We start from the raw sequence: 17,577 nt of genomic DNA, 5'->3' as shown, positions 1-17,577 counted from the left end.
AAGCTCTTAGAAGCCAAGCTCTCTCACCAGACTAGGCTCAACTGCATACAGCGTATCCGGCGGTTCGTAAAGTACAATATGCGCTCCACCAACCTTTCCATCAGGCAGCCTGACCTGTACAAGAAGTGCAAGTTCTTCATCACGGTCACCGAAGACATCCAAAAGATCCTGTCCAAGGGGCTCTCAAGAGACCGGGTCGACAAGAGGTGAATGTGGAGCCAGGGGTAGGGCTGGGATGGTGGAGTCATTTGTTGGTCTTCCCCCACTCCCTGTTCGTGAGTACTTAACTTATCTGGTCTTCTTTCTCCCCTTGTCTTAGGTACGCGATTGCCGAGCAGTCCTCAGGGATGCCAAGAGCATGTTCTTGAAGTGCATAGCCCAAGCCAGGGCGAACTGCGCAACTTCCTATCAGCAAACTGAAATTATCCTCTACCTAGAGTGCCTTCTTGTCTTGAAGCATCTTCAGTGACCGGGGGTAGTCCAAAACATGACTGTAAGCCGCTTTTCTGGTTCAGTATGTGGGGTTATTTTTCACCATTCGTTGCTCCTCATGTCTTCTTCTCCTAGCAGGTGGGAGAGTGGGATGAGAGGATTCACCATGAGTACGAAGGTGAAAAACTATGTGTGATCGGTGTAAGAACCCACAAGACCTCTACTCAACAAGTTGCTGCTTTTGCGCTGGATAATGATGAAGAGTCGGTGAGTGTGAGCAGAGATGCCCCTTTGCTGGTCCCCGGGTGTTATTCAGCTCCCACCCTCTTCCATTTAAACATTTTGTACCCTTGTTCTCTCCTCAGTGGTTTCAGGCCTACTATGAAAAAGTCCGGGCATTGCTAACCAGAAGTGACATAGACGATCCAAAGGATAAATTCTTCCTTTCTTCAGTGGGAACTGAGCGACATACTGTTTCACGAGACATCAAGAGCTACCAATCAAAGTGAGTAGTGCCCAAGCAGTCATCCCTGCTCTCTGTCTCTTTGTTGCCCGGATCTTCAGCTTATTCTCCCCTTCGTTCCCAGGTATAACCTCCCCGATATCTCCAGTCAGGTGGTCAGGAAGGTCTGTGAAACATGGACGCTTGCAAGGTACACTGATCCTGAAAAGTCTCTGTTTGCAAAGTACTTGGCACACACAAACTCCACGGCGGACAGGCACTACCGAGAGAAAGTGCTGGATGACATCTGTCATGGTTACAAGCTGGTGAAGAGATCTTGTAGTAGTGATGAGGGCCGGACCCCATCTGCCGCTGCCCCCCAGGAGAAAATCAACATGGTGGAGAGGGAGATGAAATGTCTGCCCAACACTTCAAGTAGCAGTGATTAATATGTATGTGTAAATGAAATAAACAATTTTTCTATCTCAAATGAAGTTGGCTCAGGTCGTCAGTTCCAGAGGCTGGGCATGATGATAGGCCTCTCCTGGTTCACAGAGGTGGTGTATCATGGCATGAGAGTCAAGTCTCGCACACCCCTTGGAAGAAGGGAGATAGGCCCTGGGGGGCAAACTGGGTGGTCTCATCCCACCAGCAGTTCCAGAGGCTGGGCACGATGATAGGCCTCTCCTGATCCACAGAGGTGGTGTATCATGGCATGGGAGTCAAGTCTCGCACACCCCTTGGAAGAAGGGAGATGGGCCTCGGGGGGCGAACTGGGTGGTCTCATCCCACCAGCAGTTCCAGAGGCTGGGCACGATGATAAGCCTCTCCTGATCCACAGAGGTGGTGTATCATGGCATGGGAGTCAAGTCTCGCACACCCCTTGGAAGAAGGGAGATAGGCCCCGGGGGGCAAACTGGGTGGTCTCATCCCACCAGCAGTTCCAGAGGCTGGGCACGATGATAGGCCTCTCCTGATCCACAGAGGTGGTGTATCATGGCATGGGAGTCAAGTCTCGCACACCCCTTGGAAGAAGGGAGATAGGCCCCGGGGGGCAAACTGGGTGGTCTCATCCCACCAGCAGTTCCAGAGGCTGGGCACGATAATAGGCCTCTCCTGATCCACAGAGGTGGTGTATCATGGCATGGGAGTCAAGTCTCGCACACCCCTTGGAAGACGGGAGATAGGCCCTGGGGGGCAAACTGGGTGGTCTCATCCCACCAGCAGTTCCAGAGGCTGGGCACGATGATAGGCCTCTCCTGATCCACAGAGGTGGTGTATCATGGCATGGGAGTCAAGTCTCGCACACCCCTTGGAAGAAGGGAGATAGGCCCCGGGGGGCAAACTGGGTGGTCTCATCCCACCAGCAGTTCCAGAGGCTGGGCACGATGATATGCCTCTCCTGATGCACAGAGGTGGTGTATTATGGCATGGGAGTCAAGTCTCGCACACCCCTTGGAAGAAGGGAGATAGGCCCCGGGGGGCAAACTGGGTGGTCTCATCCCACCAGCGGTTCCAGGGGCCTGGGTAGGAGTCCCCCACTCCTCCCCCTGCTTTCTCCACCCTCGTATCTTGTTGTCTGTGCGAACCTCCTCCACCCTAGATCGATTTGGCATGTCGCGACCCGGCGGGTAGGGACCCTCGCTCGGCCGGACTTTGGAGTCCGTGCCGGCATATGGCGAGGGCGTCCCCTCTCCCTTCTAGCCCAGGTTCGACGCTGTGTGTCGCAGCGCTCATGGCGGTCCCCTCATCTCGGAGCACAAGTCACCCTCTACAAGCCCTTAAAGTCTCGGCTTCCTAGCCCCTAAGGGGGCCGAGAAGAAGGTAGAGAGGCTCCAGGGGGGTAAACTGGGTGGGCGCATCCCACTGACAGTTCCAGGGGCCTGGGCAGGAGTCCCACACTCCTCCTGCCGGCAAGAGAAGGTATCATTTGATGGTTTGAGCGAGAGACCCAGCTATGAGAGTGAACCTGGCCGTCTCTCCCCAGCAGCAGTTCCAGAGGCTGGGCATGACGGCTCGAGACACCTGGGTCTCAGAGGAATGTGACGCGACAGGGGGGGTACTTTCAGACACCTCCCGGAAGAAGGTAGAGAGACCCTGGGGAGTGGGCAGGGTGTTTTGATCCCACCATCAGTTCCATGACATCCGAGGTGTAGGCTGGGAGGCAAGACTTCCACAGAGGGGGTGATTTTTGAAATGTCTACCCAGGAAAGGAGCACCGTAGGCGGGTAAGAATTTCTGACTTTCGCCCCTTGCCATTCCCGGAGGGAAGGTGGTACAGACAAGGTTGAGGTCTCCTCTCGGAGCCCAAGTCCCCCTCTACCTTCCCTGCAAGTATCGGCTTCCTAGCTCGGAGGGAAGCCGCTGGGGGAAACTTCCATAAATGAGGGGGACTTTGTGAAAAATGTCCCCAGGCTTATGGAAGTGTAATCGGGTAACATGGTCCGACTTTGACCGCCGGGCTGACCTTCCATAAGGGTGTCCGTTTTGAGAAAGAGAACCAGCTATGAGATCGAACCTGGCTGTCTCTCCCCAGCAGCAGTTCCAGGGTCTGGGCATGACGGCTTGAGACACCTGGGTCTCAGAGGCATGTGACGCGACAGGGGGGGGTACTTTCAGACACCTCCCGGAAGAAGGTAGAGAGACCCTGGGGGGTGGGCAGGGTGTTTTGATCCCACTATCAGTTCCATGACATCCGAGGTGTCGGCTGGGAGGGAAGACTTCCACAGAAGGGGGGTGATTTTTGGAAATGTCTACCCAGGAAAGGAGCACCGTAGGCGGGTAAGAATTTCTGACTTTCACCCCTTGCCATTCCCGGAGGGAAGGTGGTACAGACAAGGTTGAGGTCTCCTCTCGGAGCCCAAGTCCCCCTCTACCTTCCCTGCAAGTCTCGGCTTCCTAGCTCGGAGGGAAGCCGCTGGGGGCAACTTCCATAAATGAGGGGGACTTTGTGAAAAATGTCCCCAGGCTTATGGAAGTGTAATCGGGTAACATGGTCCGACTTTGACCGCCGGGCTGACCTTCCATAAGGGTGTCCGTTTTGAGAAAGAGAACCAGCTATGAGATCGAACCTGGCTGTCTCTCCCCAGCAGCAGTTCCAGGGTCTGGGCATGACGGCTTGAGACACCTGGGTCTCAGAGGCATGTGACGCGACAGGGGGGGGTACTTTCAGACACCTCCCGAAGAAGGTAGAGAGACCCTGGGGGGTGGGCAGGGTGTTTTGATCCCACCATCAGTTCCATGACATCCGAGGTGTCGGCTGGGAGGGAAGACTTCCACAGAGGGGGTGATTTTTGAAATGTCTACCCAGGAAAGGAGCACCGTAGGCGGGTAAGAATTTCTGACTTACGCCCCCTGCCATTCCTGGAGGGAAGGTGGTACAGACAAGGGGCGAGGTCTCCTCTCGGAGCCCAAGTCCCCCTCTACCTTCCCTGCAAGTCTCGGCTTCCTAGCTCGGAGGGAAACCGCTGGGGGCAACTTCCATAAATGAGGGGGACTTTGTGAAAAATGTCCCCAGGCTTATGGAAGTGTAATCGGGTAACATGGTCCGACTTTGACCGCCGGGCTGAACTTCCATAAGGGTGTCCGTTTTGAGAAAGAGAACCAGCTATGAGATCGAACCTGGCTGTCTCTCCCCAGCAGCAGTTCCAAGGTCTGGGCATGACGGCTCGAGACACCTGGGTTTCAGAGGCATGTGACGCGACAGGGGGGGTACTTTAAGACACCTCCCGGAAGAAGGTAGAGAGACCCTGGGGGGTGGGCCGGATGTTTTGATCCCAACATCAGTTCCAGGACATCCGCTGTGTCGGCTGAAGGGAAGACTTCCACAGAGGGGGTGATTTTTGAAATGTCTACCCAGGAAAGGAGCACCGTAGGTGGGTAAGAATTTCTGACTTACGCCCCCTGCCATTCCTGGAGGGAAGGTGGTACAGACAAGGGGCGAGGTCTCCTCTCGGAGCCCAAGTCCCCCTCTACCTTCCCTGCAAGTCTCGGCTTCCTAGCTCGGAGGGAAGCCGCTGGGGGCAACTTCCATAAATGAGGGGGACTTTGTGAAAAATGTCCCCAGGCTTATGAAAGTGTAATCGGGTAACATGGTCCGACTTTGACCGCCGGGCTGACCTTCCATAAGGGTGTCCGTTTTGAGAAAGAGAACCAGCTATGAGATCGAACCTGGCTGTCTCTCCCCAGCAGCAGTTCCAGGGTCTGGGCATGACAGCTCGAGACACCTGGGTCTCAGAGGCATGCGATGCGACAGGGGGGGGGGTACTTTCAGACACCTCCCGGAAGAAGGTAGAGAGACCCTGGGGGGTGGGCAGGGTGTTTTGATCCCACCATCAGTTCCATGACATCCGAGGTGTCGGCTGGGAGGGAAGACTTTTACAGAAGAGGGGTGATTTTTGGAAATGTCTACCCAGGAAAGGAGCACCGTAGGTGGGTAAGAATTTCGGACTTTCACCCCTTGCCATTCCCGGAGGGAAGGTGGTACAGACAAGGGGCGAGGTCTCCTCTCTGAGCCCAAGTCCCCCTCTACCTTCCCTGCAAGTCTCGGTTTCCTAGCTCGGAGGGAAGCCGCTGGGGGCAACTTCCATAAATGAGGGGGACTTTGTGAAAAATGTCCCCAGGCTTATGAAAGTGTAATCGGGTAACATGGTCCGACTTTGACCGCCGGGCTGAACTTCCATAAGGGTGTCCGTTTTGAGAAAGAGAACCAGCTATGAGATCGAACCTGGCTGTCTCTCCCCAGCAGCAGTTCCAAGGTCTGGGCATGACGGCTCGAGACACCTGGGTTTCAGAGGCATGTGACGCGACAGGGGGGGTACTTTCAGACACCTCCCGGAAGAAGGTAGAGAGACCCTGGGGGGTGGGCAGGATGTTTTGATCCCAACATCAGTTCCAGGACATCCGCTGTGTCGGCTGGAGGGAAGACTTCCTGTCACGGATGGTGTACAGGAAACAAGATGATACAAATACAAACGATGACTCACTGGATCCACAACTAAGGAACAAAAAGGGAGACCCCTGCAATCGACCTGCCGCTCTCCCTTATTGCTCAGCCTATGCGACCACTCCAAAGGTGAATGGGCGCATATCCACGTACCTCGGCTATCTTAACCTGAAGGCCCTACAATAGTGAGGGGACACGACCACCGGCTCCCTACACAGACACGGAGGGAGTCAGGGTCACCTGAATCCAGACAACAGAAAATCTGAGATAGCCTAACGAGGTGAGGAACAGAAACCAAAACAAAGAAACTCAAGGGGGAGGATCTGAACGGCTCCTGTCAGAGCTTCTCAGCTGTCTGGTTGTGACAGTACCCCTCCCTCTAGGAGTGGACTCCGGACACTCAGGGCCCACCTTCTCAGGATGGGACCTATGGAAAGCCCTGATGAGGCGAGAGGCCTTAATGTCCGTCACTGGGACCCACATCCTCTCCTCAGGACCATAACCCTCCCAATGAACGAGGTACTGGAGGGAACCGCGGACAAGACGAGAATCCACAATCCTAGAGACCTGAAATTCAAGATTTCCATCAACAATAATCGGAGGAGGAGGCAAAGGCGAGGGTACAATAGGTTGAACATAAGGTTTCAATAAGGACTTATGAAAAACATTATGGATCTTCCAAGTCTGAGGAAGATCAAGACGGTAGGCAACAGGATTGATGACAGAGAGGATCTTGTAAGGCCCAATAAACCTAGGACCCAACTTCCAGGAGGGAACCTTCAATTTGATATTCTTGGTAGACAGCCACACCAAATCATCAACATTCAGGTCCGGACCAGGCACACGTCTCTTATCCGCCACACGCTTATATCTCTCACTCATGTTCTTTAGATTATCCTGAATCTTTTGCCAAATAGATGACAAAGACGAGGAGAATCTGTCCTCATCAGGCAAACCAGAAGAGCCCTCTCCAGAGAAAGTCCCAAACTGCGGATGAAACCCATATGCACCAAAAAATGGTGACTTATCAGAGGACTCCTGACGACGGTTATTTAAAGCAAACTCAGCAACGGACAAAAAAGAACACCAATCCTCCTGATTCTCCGCCACAAAACAGCGCAGATATGTCTCCAGATTCTGATTGACACGCTCTGTCTGGCCATTCGACTGCGGATGGAAAGCAGAAGAGAATGACAAGCGAACCCCCAAGCGAGAACAGAAAGCCTTCCAGAATCTGGAAACAAACTGCGTGCCCCTATCAGAGACTATGTCTGAAGGAATCCCATGCAATTTGACAATGTGGTCAACAAATGCCTGCGCCAGCGTCTTAGCATTGGGCAAACCAGGAAAAGGGATAAAATGCACCATTTTGCTAAAACGGTCCACCAGCACCAGAATCACAGACTTCCCCGAGGAACGAGGCAAGTCCGTTATGAAGTCCATGGACAGATGTGTCCAAGGACGGGAAGGAATGGGCAAAGGAAGGAGAGGACCTGATGGCCGTGAATGAGGGACCTTGGCACGAGCGCAAGTCTCGCAAGCTGCCACAAAACCCTCAACCGACTTACGAAGCGCAGGCCACCAGAATCTCCGAGCAATGAGATCCAGTGTGGCTCTTGTCCCCGGGTGCCCAGCAAGGACCGTATCGTGGTGTTCTTTAAAAATCTTGTGTCTCAAAACAACCTCCCAGGAGGACAAAGATCAGGAGCTTCTGACTGGGCTGCCTGCACCTCAGCCTCCAATTCAGGAAAAAGAGCAGAGACCACCACACCTTCAGCTAAAATGGGACCCGGGTCTTCAAAATTCCCACCTCCCGGGAAACAACGTGACAGGGCATCTGCCTTCACATTCTTAACCCCAGGGCGGAACGTAACAACAAAATTAAACCTTGAAAAGAACAAAGACCATCTGGCCTGTCTCGGGTTCAGACGCTTGGCTGACTCCAAGTAGGCCAGATTTTTATGGTCAGTAAACACGGTAATAGGGTGTCTGGCTCCCTCTAGCCAATGGCGCCATTCCTCAAAAGCCAACTTGATGGCCAACAATTCCCTATCTCCCACATCATAATTTCTCTCTGCGGAGGAGAGCTTCTTTGAGAAAAAGGCACACGGTTGCCATTTGGCAGGAGAGGAACCCTGAGACAAGACCGCACCCACCCCTACCTCAGAAGCATCAACCTCAACTATGAAGGGTAACGAAACATCAGGTTGTACTAGGATGGGAGCGGAAGCAAAACTCTCCTTGATATTAGAAAAGGCCTTACGCGCCTCTACCGACCAGGAAGAAAAATCTACCCCCTTTCTGGTCATATCCGTGAGTGGTTTAACAACAGAGGAATAATTCAAAATAAATTTCCTGTAATAATTAGCAAAGCCCAAAAAACGCATCAGCGCCTTCTGATTCTCAGGAAGCTCCCACTCAAGCACAGCGCGAACCTTCTCGGGGTCCATGCGAAAACCAGAAGCGGAGACAAGAAACCCCAGAAATTGGATCTCTGGAACCGCAAACACACATTTTTCCAGTTTCGCGTATAATTTATTCTCCCGCAGGATGAGTAAGACCTGACATAAGTGTTCCTTATGAGTCTTGAAATCAGGAGAAAAAATCAAAATGTCATCCAAATACACTAATACAAATTTTCCCATTAAATGATAAAAAATGCTGTTGACGAAATGCTGAAAAACGGCTGGGGCATTCATCAAACCAAAAGGCATAACTAAATTCTCAAAATGGCCCTCAGGGGTATTGAAAGCCGTCTTCCATTCGTCTCCTTCTCTGACCCTAACCAGGTTGTATGCCCCTCTTAGGTCTAATTTGGAAAAGACTTTCGCCCCAACAACCTGGTTAAACAAATCCGGGATTAGAGGAAGCGGATACGGATCACGAATAGTGATACTGTTCAGCTCCCTGAAATCCAGACAAGGTCTTAAAGAACCATCTTTTTTCTTAACAAAGAAAAAACCAGCGGCAACAGGTGACTTTGAGGGTCGTATGTGTCCTTTTCTCAGACTCTCAGAGATATAAGCACGCATCGCGACCCTCTCAGGTTGGGAAAGATTGTATAAACGAGATTTAGGCAGCTTGGCACCTGGGATGAGATCAATAGGGCAATCATACTCCCTGTGCGGAGGTAAACCCTGAACTCCACTCTCAGAGAAAACATCCAAAAATTCAGAGAGGAAAGGTGGTACAGTTTTAGTAGAAACCTCAGAAATAGATGTTATGAGGCAATTCTCTCTGCAAAAGTTACTCCAACCATTTATTTGCCTCGCTTGCCAATCAATGGTGGGGTTATGTTTAGTGAGCCAGGGTAGCCCCAAAACTAGAGGAGTAGGCAAACCGCTAAGGACGAAACATGACACATCCTCAACATGAGCATCATTCACAATTAAACGGATATTGTGAACTATGATTAATGATTTCTGAGAAAGTGGAGCTGAATCAATAGAAAAAACAGGAATATCTTTTCCCAAAGTGCATACCTGGAAACCATGAGTTATTGCAAATTGGTTATCAATGAGGTTGACAGCTGCTCCACTATCCACAAAAATCTCACAAAAAATGCTCTTGCTCTCTAGCGCCACCCTAGCAGGCAGGACAAAACGGGAACTACAAGCAAAAGAAAAATCTTCAATTTCCGCCTCAACCCTGCCAATAGTAACAGACGGAATATTCTTAAAAGATTTCTTCCTTTTTGTCTCTTTATTACTCCCAGAAAACTGCCTGAATCTCCTAGAGGGACAAACATTTGCCAGATGATTTATACCTCCACAACAAAAGCAAACCCTCCCCTGCGGGCTGAATCTTCTATTGTCAGAGGCAATCAACCCTAGCTGCATGGGCTCCTGCTCAGAAGGGGCTGACAGCGACTGAGACCCCTGTGCACAGAATGACACCGCTGCACTGTCCCGGGACTGAGCATGACAAGAAGGAGAGATCTCTCCTCTTTCTCTAAGACGCCTGTCAATACGAACAGCCTGAGACATAGCAGAATTCAAGGAGGTAGGTCTTTCATGAAAGGCAAATGCATCTCTCAATCCCTCAGAAAGACCATAGCAAAATTGACTTCGGAGTGCAGCATCATTCCAACCCGTATCTGCTGCCCATCTCCGAAATTCTGAGCAGTATATCTCTGCGGATTGTTTACCCTGGCATAACAGACGTAGTCTAGCCAGAGCAATACGATCCGGATCATCATATATCTGACCCAGAGCTAAAAAGAATTCATCCACTGAACGGAGGGGCCGTGCCCCCTCCGACAGCGAAAAGGCCCAGGACTGAGCATTACCTCTGAGCAGCGATATAATGATGCCCACCCTTCGTTCTTCATCACCGGAAGAATGGGGAAGAAGGCGAAAATGGAGTTTGCAAGCCTCTCTAAAAAGTACAAAATTCTCACTACCCCCGGAAAACGTATCCGGGAGCGAAATCTTAGGCTCAGCACAAACTCCATGAACGCAAGCTGAACCGGTCACTTGAAACTGAGAAAAAGTCTTACGGAGATCAGCTACCTCCAAAGAAAGACCCTGAAAGCGTTCAGCCAAAAGTGTAACCGGATCCATGCTTGAGACGGTTGAGGCGGCTGATAATGTCACGGATGGTGTACAGGAAGCAAGATGATACAAATACAAACGATGACTCACTGGATCCACAACTAAGGAACAAAAAGGGAGACCCCTGCAATCGACCTGCCGCTCTCCCTTATTGCTCAGCCTATGCGACCACTCCAAAGGTGAATGGGCGCATATCCACGTACCTCGGCTATCTTAACCTGAAGGCCCTACAATAGTGAGGGGACACGACCACCGGCTCCCTACACAGACACGGAGGGAGTCAGGGTCACCTGAATCCAGACAACAGAAAATCATAAATACTTAAACAGAACTTATCTGCAGACGACTGTGGACTGGGAACTGGGAGCTGGGAGCTGGGAGCTGGGAGCTGAGGACAGCATGCACACACATTCCAGGAAGTTGTATCAGCCGCACCCTACTACCTTATGGGGAAGAATTTAAAGGGAGGTAATGAGTCTGACTGCATGACAGCTGAGATAGCCTAACGAGGTGAGGAACAGAAACCAAAACAAAGAAACTCAAGGGGGAGGATCTGAACGGCTCCTGTCAGAGCTTCTCAGCAGTCTGGTTGTGACACTTCCACAGAGGGGGTGATTTTTGAAATGTCTACCCAGGAAAGGAGCACCGTAGGCGGGTAAGAATTTCTGACTTACGCCCCCTGCCATTCCTGGAGGGAAGGTGGTACAGACAAGGGGCGAGGTCTCCTCTCGGAGCCCAAGTCCCCCTCTACCTTCCCTGCAAGTCTCGGCTTCCTAGCTCGCAGGGAAGCCGCTGGGGGAAACTTCCATAAATGAGGGGGACTTTGTGAAAAATGTCCCCAGGCTTATGAAAGTGTAATCGGGTAACATGGTCCGACTTTGACCGCCGGGCTGACATTCCATAAGGGTGTCCGTTTTGAGAAAGAGAACCAGCTATGAGATCGAACCTGGCTGTCTCTCCCCAGCAGCAGTTCCAGGGTCTGGGCATGACGGCTCGAGACACCTGGGTCTCAGAGGCATGTGATGAGACAGGGGGGGGGTACTTTCAGACACCTCCCGGAAGAAGGTAGAGAGACCCTGGGGGGTGGGCAGGGTGTTTTGATCCCACCATCAGTTCCATGACATCCGAGGTGTCGGCTGGGAGGGAAGACTTCCACAGAAGGGGGGTGATTTTTGGAAATGTCTACCCAGGAAAGGAGCACCGTAGGTGGATAAGAATTTCGGACTTTCACCCCTTGCCATTCCCGGAGGGAAGGTGGTACAGACGAGCTTGAGGTCTCCTTTCGGATCACAAGTCCCCCTTTACCTTCCCTGCAAGTCTTGGCTTCTTAGCTCCAAGGGAAGCCGCTGGAGGCAACTTCCATAAATGAGGGGGACTTTGTGAAAAATGTGTCCAGGCTTATGGACGTCAAATCGGGTAACATAATCCGACTTTGTCTCAATGCCTTTCCCGAAGGGAAGGTGGTACAGACGAGCTTGAGGTCTCCTCTCGGATCACAAGTCCCCCTTTACCTTCCCTGCAAGTCTCGGCTTCTTAGCTCCAAGGGAAGCCGCTGGAGGCAACTTCCATAAATGAGGGGGACTTTGTGAAAAATGTGTCCAGGCTTATGGAAGTCAAATCGGGTAACATAATCCGACTTTGTCCCTCTGCCATTCCCGGAGGGAAGGTGGTACAGACAAGCTTGAGGTGCCCTCTCGGATCACAAGTCCCCCTTTACCTTCCCTGCAAGTCTCGGCTTCTTAGCTTCAAGGGAAGCCGCTAAAGGCAACTTCCATAAATGAGGGGGACTTTGTGAAAAATGTGTCCAGGCTTATGGAAGTTAAATCGGGTAACATAATCCGACTTTGTCCCTCTGCCATTCCCGGAGGGAAGGTGGTACAGACAAGCTTGAGGTCTCCTCTCGGATCACAAGTCCCCCTTTAACTTCCCTGCAAGTCTCGGCTTCTTAGCTCCAAGGAAAGCCGCTGGAGGCAACTTCCATAAATGAGGGGGACTTTGTGAAAAATGTACCCAGGCTTATGGAAGTCAAATCGGGTAACATGGTCCGACTTTGACCGCTGGGCTGAACTTCCATAAGGGTGTCCGTTTTGAGAAAGAGAACCAGCTATGAGATCGAACCTGGCTGTCTCTCCCCAGCAGCAGTTCCAAGGTCTGGGCATGACGGCTCGATACACCTGGGTTTCAGAGGCATGTGACGCGACAGGGGGGGTACTTTCAGACACCTCCCGGAAGAAGGTAGAGAGACCCTGGGGGGTGGGCAGGATGTTTTGATCCCAACATCAGTTCCAGGACATCCGCTGTGTCGGCTGGAGGGAAGACTTCCACAGAGGGGGTGATTTTTGAAATGTCTACCCAGGAAAGGAGCACCGTAGGCGGGTAAGAATTTCTGACTTACGCCCCCTGCCATTCCTGGAGGGAAGGTGGTACAGACAAGGGGCGAGGTCTCCTCTCGGAGCCCAAGTCCCCCTCTACCTTCCCTGCAAGTCTCGGCTTCCTAGCTCGGAGGGAAGCCGCTGGGGGCAACTTCCATAAATGAGGGGGACTTTGTGAAAAATGTCCCCAGGCTTATGGAAGTGTAATCGGGTAACATGGTCCGACTTTGACCGCCGGGCTGAACTTCCATAAGGGTGTCCGTTTTGAGAAAGAGAACCAGCTATGAGATCGAACCTGGCTGTCTCTCCCCAGCAGCAGTTCCAAGGTCTGGGCATGACGGCTCGAGACACCTGGGTTTCAGAGGCATGTGACGCGACAGGGGGGGTACTTTCAGACACCTCCCGGAAGAAGGTAGAGAGACCCTGGGGGGTGGGCAGGATGTTTTGATCCCAACATCAGTTCCAGGACATCCGCTGTGTCGGCTGGAGGGAAGACTTCCACAGAGGGGGTGATTTTTGAAATGTCTACCCAGGAAAGGAGCACCGTAGGCGGGTAAGAATTTCTGACTTACGCCCCCTGCCATTCCTGGAGGGAAGGTGGTACAGACAAGGGGCGAGGTCTCCTCTCGGAGCCCAAGTCCCCCTCTACCTTCCCTGCAAGTCTCGGCTTCCTAGCTCGCAGGGAAGCCGCTGGGGGAAACTTCCATAAATGAGGGGGACTTTGTGAAAAATGTCCCCAGGCTTATGAAAGTGTAATCGGGTAACATGGTCCGACTTTGACCGCCGGGCTGACATTCCATAAGGGTGTCCGTTTTGAGAAAGAGAACCAGCTATGAGATCGAACCTGGCTGTCTCTCCCCAGCAGCAGTTCCAGGGTCTGGGCATGACGGCTCGAGACACCTGGGTCTCAGAGGCATGTGATGCGACAGGGGGGGGGTACTTTCAGACACCTCCCGGAAGAAGGTAGAGAGACCCTGGGGGGTGGGCAGGGTGTTTTGATCCCACCATCAGTTCCATGACATCCGAGGTGTCGGCTGGGAGGGAAGACTTCCACAGAAGGGGGGTGATTTTTGGAAATGTCTACCCAGGAAAGGAGCACCGTAGGTGGATAAGAATTTCAGACTTTCACCCCTTGCCATTCCCGGAGGGAAGGTGGTACAGACAAGGTTGAGGTCTCCTCTCGGAGCCCAAGTCCCCCTCTACCTTCCCTGCAAGTCTCGGCTTCCTAGCTCGGAGGGAAGCCGCTGGGGGCAACTTCCATAAATGAGGGGGACTTTGTGAAAAATGTCCCCAGGTGTCACGGCCATGGCTATGACCGTGACTCCTGAACCGCATGCGGTTGTCAGCGGTTCTCTTTGGTGTTCAATCACAGGTTGGGGCTGTGCTATTTGCCTCACCTGTGGTTGCCGCTGGCAACAGTGTGTATGGGCAGCGTAGCAGTCGGAGCTGTGCCATTGCAGCTTGCTACGTTGTGCATGCGGTTTTGTGTGATGTGTGTATGTGTGCACTTGCTTTTTATGTTATTGTGTGCACGTCTCCTTTTAGTTGATGTCTTCCCTTCCCTGGTGCTGGAAGGGTTAACTCCCTTCCCAGTGTGTGTGATGTCACTGGGTGTGTCTGACTGTTGGGTGTGGCCTCTTAGGCCTATATAGCCTTGGTGTTTGGCAGGGCTCAGTAGGTTGCTTCAGCATGCTTGCTGATAGCAACCTCCTGTGTATACCAACTGCCTGTGAGAGCCACCCTTGTGGTTCATAAACCATATGTCACATTTTAGTTTTGTTAAGTTTATGTGTGATGTCTATTTGATGTTTTCCTGTTCTATCTTGTGTTAGTGCAGCTTATGGATCTGGATTCCTGTTTGCACAGGGATCCAGTCAGCAGGGCTGTGGCAGGTAGGTGGAACTCGGATAGTTCACCTGCCATATCCGTAAGTTTGTTTGTGTTCCCCTTTTTCCTGCAGCTTGGCCAGTGAGACCCCTGTTCCTCCGTGTCCAGTAGGAACAGGCCGTCTTACCTTGACTCCTAGTCCAGGGACCGGTCGGAGGGTGAGTTAGGGATCCGAGGTTCCGGAGCATGGGTCCTCCTACCTTCAAGGTCGGCCCATGCAGCTAGGAGTTAGGGTCAGGTTAGGGACGCTTTAGGAGGTGACCTGCTCCCTAATCCTGTTGTCCTGGCCGAGCAGCCAAAACATCAACTGGCATCGCACGGCTGAGGATTTCCCCCATCCTCAGCCGTGACACCAGGCTTATGAAAGTGTAATCGGGTAACATGGTCCGACTTTGACCGCCGGGCTGACATTCCATAAGGGTGTCCGTTTTGAGAAAGAGAACCAGCTATGAGATCGAACCTGGCTGTCTCTCCCCAGCAGCAGTTCCAGGGTCTGGGCATGACGGCTCGAGACACCTGGGTCTCAGAGGCATGTGATGCGACAGGGGGGGGGTACTTTCAGACACCTCCCGGAAGAAGGTAGAGAGACCCTGGGGGGTGGGCAGGGTGTTTTGGTCCCACCATCAGTTCCATGACATCCGAGGTGTCGGCTGGGAGGGAAGACTTCCACAGAAGGGGGGTGATTTTTGGAAATGTCTACCCAGGAAAGTAGCACTGTAGGTGGGTAAGAATTTCGGACTTTCACCCCTTGCCATTCCCGGAGGGAAGGTGGTACAGACAAGGTTGAGGTCTCCTCTCGGAGCCCAAGTCCCCCTCTACCTTCCCTGCAAGTCTCGGCTTCCTAGCTCGGAGGGAAGCCGCTGGGGGCAACTTCCATAAATGAGGGGGACTTTGTGAAAAATGTCCCCAGGCTTATGGAAGTGTAATCGGGTAACATGGTCCGACTTTGACCGCCGGGCTGACCTTCCATAAGGGTGTCCGTTTTGAGAAAGAGAACCAGCTATGAGATCGAACCTGGCTGTCTCTCCCCAGCAGCAATTCCAAGGTCTGGGCATGACGGCTCGAGACACCTGGGTTTCAGAGGCATGTGACGCGACAGGGGGGGGTACTTTCAGACACCTCCCGGAAGAAGGTAGAGAGACCCTGGGGGGTGGGCAGGATGTTTTGATCCCACCATCAGTTCCATGACATCCGAGGTGTCGGCTGGGAGGGAAGACTTCCACAGAAGGGGGGTGATTTTTGGAAATGTCTACCCAGGAAAGGAGCACCGTAGGCGGGTAAGAATTTCTGACTTACGCCCCCTGCCATTCCTGGAGGGAAGGTGGTACAGACAAGGGGCGAGGTCTCCTCTCGGAGCCCAAGTCCCCCTCTACCTTCCCTGCAAGTCTCGGCTTCCTAGCTCGGAGGGAAGCCGCTGGGGGCAACTTCCATAAATGAGGGGGACTTTGTGAAAAATGTCCCCAGGCTTATGGAAGTGTAATCGGGTAACATGGTCCGACTTTGACCGCCGGGCTGAACTTCCATAAGGGTGTCCGTTTTGAGAAAGAGAACCAGCTATGAGATCGAACCTGGCTGTCTCTCCCCAGCAGCAGTTCCAAGGTCTGGGCATGACGGCTCGAGACACCTGGGTTTCAGAGGCATGTGACGCGACAGGGGGGGTACTTTCAGACACCTCCCGGAAGAAGGTAGAGAGACCCTGGGGGGTGGGCAGGATGTTTTGATCCCAACATCAGTTCCAGGACATCCGCTGTGTCGGCTGGAGGGAAGACTTCCACAGAGGGGGTGATTTTTGAAATGTCTACCCAGGAAAGGAGCACCGTAGGCGGGTAAGAATTTCTGACTTACGCCCCCTGCCATTCCTGGAGGGAAGGTGGTACAGACAAGGGGCGAGGTCTCCTCTCGGAGCCCAAGTCCCCCTCTACCTTCCCTGCAAGTCTCGGCTTCCTAGCTCGGAGGGAAGCCGCTGGGGGAAACTTCCATAAATGAGGGGGACTTTGTGAAAAATGTCCCCAGGCTTATGAAAGTGTAATCGGGTAACATGGTCCGACTTTGACCGCCGGGCTGACATTCCATAAGGGTGTCCGTTTTGAGAAAGAGAACCAGCTATGAGATCGAACCTGGCTGTCTCTCCCCAGCAGCAGTTCCAGGGTCTGGGCATGACGGCTCGAGACACCTGGGTCTCAGAGGCATGTGATGCGACAGGGGGGGGGTACTTTCAGACACCTCCCGGAAGAAGGTAGAGAGACCCTGGGGGGTGGGCAGGGTGTTTTGATCCCACCATCAGTTCCATGACATCCGAGGTGTCGGCTGGGAGGGAAGACTTCCACAGAAGGGGGGTGATTTTTGGAAATGTCTACCCAGGAAAGGAGCACCGTAGGTGGATAAGAATTTCGGACTTTCACCCCTTGCCATTCCCGGAGGGAAGGTGGTACAGACAAGGTTGAGGTCTCCTCTCGGAGCCCAAGTCCCCCTCTACCTTCCCTGCAAGTCTCGGCTTCCTAGCTCGGAGGGAAGCCGCTGGGGGCAACTTCCATAAATGAGGGGGACTTTGTGAAAAATGTCCCCAGGCTTATGGAAGTGTAATCGGGTAACATGGTCCGACTTTGACCGCCGGGCTGACCTTCCATAAGGGTGTCCGTTTTGAGAAAGAGAACCAGCTATGAGATCGAACCTGGCTGTCTCTCCCCAGCAGCAATTCCAAGGTCTGGGCATGACGGCTCGAGACACCTGGGTTTCAGAGGCATGTGACGCGACAGGGGGGGTACTTTCAGACACCTCCCGGAAGAAGGTAGAGAGACCCTGGGGGGTGGGCAGGATGTTTTGATCCCAACATCAGTTCCAGGACATCTGCTGTGTCGGCTGGAGGGAAGACTTCCACAGAGGGGGTGATTTTTGAAATGTCTACCCAGGAAAGGAGCACCGTAGGCGGGTAAGAATTTCTGACTT

At 52.7% G+C, this 17,577-nt stretch overlaps 1 long non-coding RNA gene across 1 annotated transcript; it reads left to right on the top strand.

The window, feature by feature from the left end:
* Positions 1-600: 600 nt before the first annotated feature.
* On the top strand, positions 601-1,245 carry LOC121006063. The gene is made up of 3 exons (XR_005780014.1): positions 601-699; positions 798-937; positions 1,020-1,245. It is a non-coding gene; the product is annotated as an uncharacterized LOC121006063 (long non-coding RNA).
* Positions 1,246-17,577: the final 16,332 nt, after the last annotated feature.

Source organism: Bufo bufo, chromosome 6 (genome assembly GCF_905171765.1).
Source record: "Bufo bufo chromosome 6, aBufBuf1.1, whole genome shotgun sequence".
Taxonomy (NCBI): domain Eukaryota; kingdom Metazoa; phylum Chordata; class Amphibia; order Anura; family Bufonidae; genus Bufo; species Bufo bufo.
Note: the sequence above shows the minus strand (reverse complement) of the source record. Positions and strands in the feature narration are given on the sequence as shown.